Source organism: Branchiostoma floridae, chromosome 1 (genome assembly GCF_000003815.2).
Source record: "Branchiostoma floridae strain S238N-H82 chromosome 1, Bfl_VNyyK, whole genome shotgun sequence".
Classification (NCBI taxonomy): domain Eukaryota; kingdom Metazoa; phylum Chordata; class Leptocardii; order Amphioxiformes; family Branchiostomatidae; genus Branchiostoma; species Branchiostoma floridae.
Window position 1 is genome coordinate 32,156,249 of NC_049979.1, and position 6,985 is coordinate 32,163,233.

The 6,985-nt window shown below is 34.0% G+C and overlaps 1 protein-coding gene across 2 annotated transcripts in view; it reads right to left on the bottom strand.

The window, feature by feature from the left end:
- Positions 1-6,985, bottom strand: part of LOC118410926 (homeobox-containing protein 1-like) — a 51,140-nt gene that overhangs the window by 16,489 nt on the left and 27,666 nt on the right. The window lies entirely within an intron of this gene.

Here is a 6,985-nt window from a genome sequence, read left to right on the forward strand (position 1 = left end):
GGTAAAAAAAAAAAAAATTCAACAAGCATCTTACAGATACGGCTTTTACAAACACACAAGTTCCCCTGAAAAGAATAGGATTTCATTCATACTTTACTATCTTAATCTGACGGTCACGGCTATTACAAACACGCAGGTTAAAAAAAAAGAGGATTTTCCCCAAACCTTACACTTTACGTCTTTCTGACACGGCTCTTACAAGCAAACATGTTTTGACTAAAAAAAAAAGAAACAGGACTTTCATTACAAATTATACTTTACAACTTACAGACAGGGTTTTAAAAACCACACGGGTTCCCAAAAAACGGAGAATTTTATTCAAACATTACACTTTACATCTTAGAGACATGGCTTTTACAAACAGACAGGTTTCGAATACAAAACAGAGGATTTTCTACAAACCTGAAACTTCACATCTTTCTCACACGACAATTACAAACACACATGTTAAAAAAAACTCAAACCACTGTATGGGGTCAAAACTGACCCGTGACGTATATCAAGGTGTGCCATTATGTCAATTCTGGTCGAAAACAAATTTACTTCCAGGAGTTTGTTAATATATATGTCCTACAACTTCTGACACGTTTTTAACGAGATTGGCTCATTGTTGATTAAGTTATCCTAGAAAGTTCAGGCATGGTCCAGTGGGGTCAAAACTGACCCTAGCATTTTTTTAAACAAACTTTTGTTACCCACACCTGAACTACTTATTGTAGGATCACGAAATTTTTAGAGAATAATGTTCATGTAAGCCAAAATTATTGTAAGAACTTTTGTGCCATTATTATGTTATATGACGACATTATGACGTCATCTAGGTAATATCGGCCACCATCTTGGATGTTTACTAATGACGTCATCAAATTAGTATAAAATATGAACATTGAGTCGTGAAATTTACGTTGAATTTTATAAGATGTGACAAATAACTGTTATTTGCCAAGAAAGCATTAAAATTTAAATGTTAAATACAAAATTAGAAAATTTCATAATAAATATGTCTGTTAGAATTCCGCTGCCATGGCAACATAAAAAAAGATGAACATACTTTATTTAATAAAATTTTTTGCTATCAACATTTTCTAAAAAAATTCACCAAGTTTGGTGGCCCTAGCATAAGCCATCCAGGCGCTATACGGCATTGAAGTTGGTACAGGCATAAAAAACCTCCTTCCCTGTCTAAACAGCGTTGGTGCAAAATGTGCTCCTCATGATCTTTTGCATAAATTATGATAATGAGCTAGAAGTATTCTCACCTACTCATGTAAGACTGTCCCACATAGATTAATGAAACTATACATAATATACAAATCAGAAAAAGAGTCACACAAAAAACTGTATTTGTACAAAACGTTTTGGGGTCAGTTTTGACACCATACGGTAATCTATGTCACAAAAAAGGTACGGTGGTTTGAAGGTTTAACCAAACATTAGACTTTTAATCTTAAAGACAAGGGTTCGAAAAACCAAACAAGTTTCGAGAAAAAACGGATAATTTTGTTTTTAACATTCCACTTTAATTTTTAAAGACAGGATCAAAAAGAAAAACAGTGTATTTTTTGGAATTTTTACATTTTCCATCTTACAGACACGTATATTACAAACACACAGATTCCGAGAAAAAAAGGATTTCTGTCGAAACAATACACTTAACGTCTTTCTGACAAGGCTATTGAAAGCAAACATATTTTGAAAAAAAAAAAACAGGATTTTCATTACAAATTATACTTTAAATTTTACAGAAAATGGTTTTAAAAGCCACACAGGTTCCCTCAAAAACGGAGGATTTTATTCAAACATTACACTTTACATCTTACAGACACGGCTTTTACAAACGCACAGGTTCCGGAAACAAAACAGAGGATTTTTTCAAACCTTAAACTTCATATCTTTCTCACACGGTTATTACAAACACACAGGTTTAAAAAAAACGGAGGATTTACACCAACCGTAAGACTTTTAATCTTACAGACAAGGGTTTGAAAGACCAAACAGGTTCCGAGAAAAAACGGAGGATTTTATTTTGTAAACTGCACTTTTAATCTTAAAGACACGTCTATAACGAACACACAGGATCAAAGAGAAACACGGTGGGTTTTCTTCAAACTTTACATTTTCCATTTTACAGACACGTATATTACAAACACACAGATTCCGAGAAAAAAAAGGATTTTGTCCAAACACTACACTTAACATTCAACAGACATGGCTATTACAAAAAGACAATCTGGGAGAAAAGAATAGCATTTTTCCCAACCTTACAATTTACACTTTCAGACACGGGCATTAAAAGCCCACAAGCTGGAAGAAAAAAAAAGGATTTTTTCCAAACATTGCATCGTACATCTTACGGTCACGGTTTTTACAAGTACACAGGTTCTGAGAAAAAAAAACGGAGGATTTAATTTTTCTTTTAAACTCAACAAACATCGTACAGACACGGCTTTTACAAACACACAAGTTTCCCTGAACAAAATTTGATTTCATTCATACATTTTTGTTTTAATCTGACGGTCACGGCTATTACAAACACGCAGGTTAAAAAAATGGAGGATTTTTCCCTAAAACCTTACACTTAACGTATTTCTGACACGGCTATTAAAAGCAAACATGTTTTAAGAAAGAAAAAAACTAGATTTTCATTACAAAATATACTTCAAATCTTACAGACACGGGTTTTAAAAACTTCACAGGTCCCCCCTCCCCCCGAAAAAAAGGGGGCTTTTATTCAAACCTTTAACTTCATATCTTTCTAACACGGTTTTTACAAATACACAGGTTAATAAAAACGGAGGATATAAACGAAACGTTAGACTTTAAATCTTACAGAAAAGGGTTTGAAATACTAAACAAGCTCCGAGAAAAACGGAGGAATTTTTTTTTTTAACATTGCACTTTTAATCTTAAAGACACGGCTATAACAAACACACAGGATCAAAGAGAAACACATTGGGTTTTGTTCAAACTTTACATTTTCCATTTTACAGACACGTATATTACAAAAACACAAATTCCGAGAAAAAAAGATTTTCTCCAAACACTACACTTAACATTAAACAGACATGGCTATTACTTAAGAACAGTCTGGGAGAAAAGGATAGGATTTTTTCCAACCTAACAATTTACACTTTCAGACACGACCATTACAAAACCACAGGCTCGGAGAAAAAAAAGACTTTCTCCAAACCTTGCATCGTACATCTTACTGTCACGGTTTTTACAAATACACAGGTACTAAGAAAAAAAATGAGGATTTAACCCTAATATTTAATCTTACAGACACGGCACGGCATTTAAAGAACGCAATGGTTTCGAGAAAAAAAACGGAGGATTTTTTTTTCAATATTGCACTACTAATCTTACAGACACAACTATAACAAACACACTGGATCAAAGAGAAAAAACAGTGGACTTTCTCCAAACCTTACAATTTCATCGTGCAGATACGGCTATAACAAACTCACAGGTTCCAAGGTAAAAAAAAAAAAAATCAACAAACATCTTACAGACACGGCTTTTACAAACACACAAGTTCCACTGAAAAAAATAGGATTCCATTCATACTTAAATGTTTTAATCTGACGGTCACGGCTATTTCAAACACACATGTTTAAAAAAAAGTAGGATTTTTCCCAAACCTTACACTTTACACTTAACGTCTTTCTGACACGGCTATTAAAAGCAACATGTTTTGAGAAAAAAAAAAGGATTTTCATTACAAATTATGCTTTAAATCTTACAGACAATGGTTTTAAAAACCACACAGGTTCCACAAAAAACGGAAGATTTTATTTAAAGATTACACTTTACATCTTACAGACACGGATTTTACAAACACACTGGTTCCTGAAACAAACAGAGGATTTTCTCCAAACCTTTAACTTCCTATCTTTCTCACACGGTTATTACAAACAAACAGGTTAAAAAAACCGAAGGATTTAAACCAAACGTTAGACCTTTAATCTTGCAGACATGTGTTTGAAGGACGAAACAGGTTTTAAAAAAAACGGAGGATTTTTTTTTTTAACATTGCACTTTTAATCTTACAGACACGTCTATAACAAACACACAGGATCAAGGAGAAACACAGTGGGTTTTCTACAAACTTTAGACACACAGGATCGGAGAAAAAAAAAAGGAGGATTTTCTCCAAACATTGTACTTTACATCTTGCAGCCACGGCTTTTACCTACACATAGGCTCCGAAAAAGACCCGGAGGATTTTCTTCGAAGCATACATTTAACATCTTACAGACACAGCTATTACAAACACACAGTTTAAGAGAGAAGAAAACGGACAATTTTGTCCAAACACTACACTTAACATCTTACAAACACGGCTTTTACAAACACACAAGTTCCCCTGAAAAAATAGTATTTCATTGATACTTAACTGTTTTAGTCTGACAGTCACGGCTATTACAATTAAACACCGAGTTAAAAAAGGAGGATTTTTCCCAAACCTTACACTTTACGTCTTTCTGACACGGCTCTAACAGGCAAACATGTTTTGAGAAAAAAAGGACTTCCATCACAACTTATACTTTACATCTTAGAGACAAGGGTTTTAAAAACCACACAGGTTCCCCCAAAACGGAGGATTATAAATCAAACAGAACACTTTACATTTTACAGACACGGCTTTTACAAACACACAGGTTCCGAATACAAACCCGAGGATTTTCTCCAAACCTTAAACTTCACATCTTTCTCACATGGTTATTACTAACACACAGGTTAAAAAAAACGGTGGATTTAAACCATTTTTGACTTTTGATCTTACAAACAAGGTTTCGAACAACCAAGAAGGTTTCGAGAAAAAACGGAGAATTTTTTTTTTTTTTTAACATTGCTGATTTATTTTTACAGACAGAGCTATAACAAACACATAGGCTGGAAAAAAAAACCAGAGCATTTTCTCAAAACCTGGCACATAACATCTTACAGACACGGCTAGTACAAACACACCGGCTTAAGAAAAAAACAGAAGGTTTTCTCCAAATCTTGCATCATATACCTTATTGTCACGGTTTTTACAAATACACAGGTTCTGAGAAAAAAACGGAGGATTTAACCCAAATATTTAAACTTACAGACACGGCTATTAAAAAAAACGCAAAGGTTCCGAGAAAAAACGGAGTATTTTTTTTTTTTATATTGCACTTTTAATCTTACAGACACGGCTATTACAAGCACACAGGCTTCAAGAGGAAAACAGTGGATTTTCTCCAAACCTTACATTTTTTATCGTACAGATACGGCTTTTACAAAATCACAGGTTGCAAGGTAAAAAAAAAAAATAAAAAAATCAACAAACATCTTACAGCAAGGCTTTTACAAACACACAAGTTCCCCTGAAAAGAATAGCAATTCATTCATACTTAACTGTTTTAATCTGATGGTCACGGCTATTTCAAACACGCAGGTTAAAAAAAAGGAGGATTTTTTCCCAAACCTTACACTTAACATCTTTTTGACACGGCTATTAAAAGCAAACATGTTTTGAGAAAAAAAAAACAGGCTTTTCATTACAAATTATACTTTAGATCTTACAGACACGGCTTTTACAAACACACAAGTTCCCCCGAAAAAAATAGTATTACATTTATATTTAACTGTTTCAATCTGACGGTCACGGCTATAACAATTAAACACACAAGTTAAAAAAAGGAGGATTTTTCCCAAATCTTACACTTTCTGACACGGCTCTTACAAGCAAACATGTTTGCAGAAAAAGAGGACTTTTATTACAACTTATTCTTTACATCTTAAAGACAAGGGTTTTAAAAACCACACAGGTTCCCCCAAAACGGAGGATTTATTCAAACATAACACTTTACATTTTACAGACATGGCTTTTACAAACACACAGGTTCCGAATACAAAACAGAGGATTTTCTCCAAACCTTAAAGACCAGCCAAGTGTGCCCTGGGCAAAGCACTAAGGAAGTACTCCCTACTGTGACCATCCCAGCAGCTAGAGTGGTGAATTGACCCCTATAAATACATGAACTAATAAACATCCCAGACTGTCTACACGCTGGAAACAAAGGCAGGGACAGATTAGCATAAAATACTGGTCAAAAATTCAAATATTTTTCTCTACTGGTTTTCAAGGAAACACTATCAAACCCTGCAGAATGATCCAGATAGTTGTAACAAAGTTACATAATCGAGGTCCTAATAACTTTCAAATATTGGGAAACCAACCTTGTGTTCAAATTGAAACTTTCAACTCTGCTCTGCCAACTTTGTATCAAAGTGTTTTTTTGTATCTACAACACATAATTGCAACTTGAAAATCTTCCTTATAACTGAATTAGCTCTGATATTTATGTGTCTAGAAATATGGCTAATAATGTGGTGTATGTTTGTAAGTGTACCAACAGGGGCTATGTAGACTGTACATGTAACTGTCAGTTATGTCTCATAGTACCGAGTAAGACAAGCCAGCATTTTCATTGCTTTATTTTCTGGGTTAGGTGAAGCTTTATGTATAATCATACTTCAATACCTTATGTAGTATCCTAATATCAAAATTGAATTGAAAATTAATTTGTGTTGGTCAGCGGTCTCAGCCAGCCTTCCCCGATGTGAACTCCACCACAGTCAACAGAAGACTGAGCTCTAGTAGTTTACGTTAACCGAATTTATTGGGTGGTTTTATAGTAAGGGGTTGGTCTTTAAACATCTTTCTCACACGGCTATTACAAACACACATGTTTAAAAAAAAACGGAGGATTTAAACCAAACATTTGACTTTTGATCTTACAGACAAGGTTTTGAAAAACCCAAAAAGGTTTCGAGAAAAAACGGAGAATTTTTTTAAACATTGCTATTTTATTTTTACAGACATGGCTATAACAAACACATAGGCTGAAGAAAAACAGAGCATTTTCTCAAAACCTCGCACTTAACATCTTACAGACATGGCTCTTAAAAACACACCGGGCTAATAAAAAACAGAGGATTTTCTCCAAAT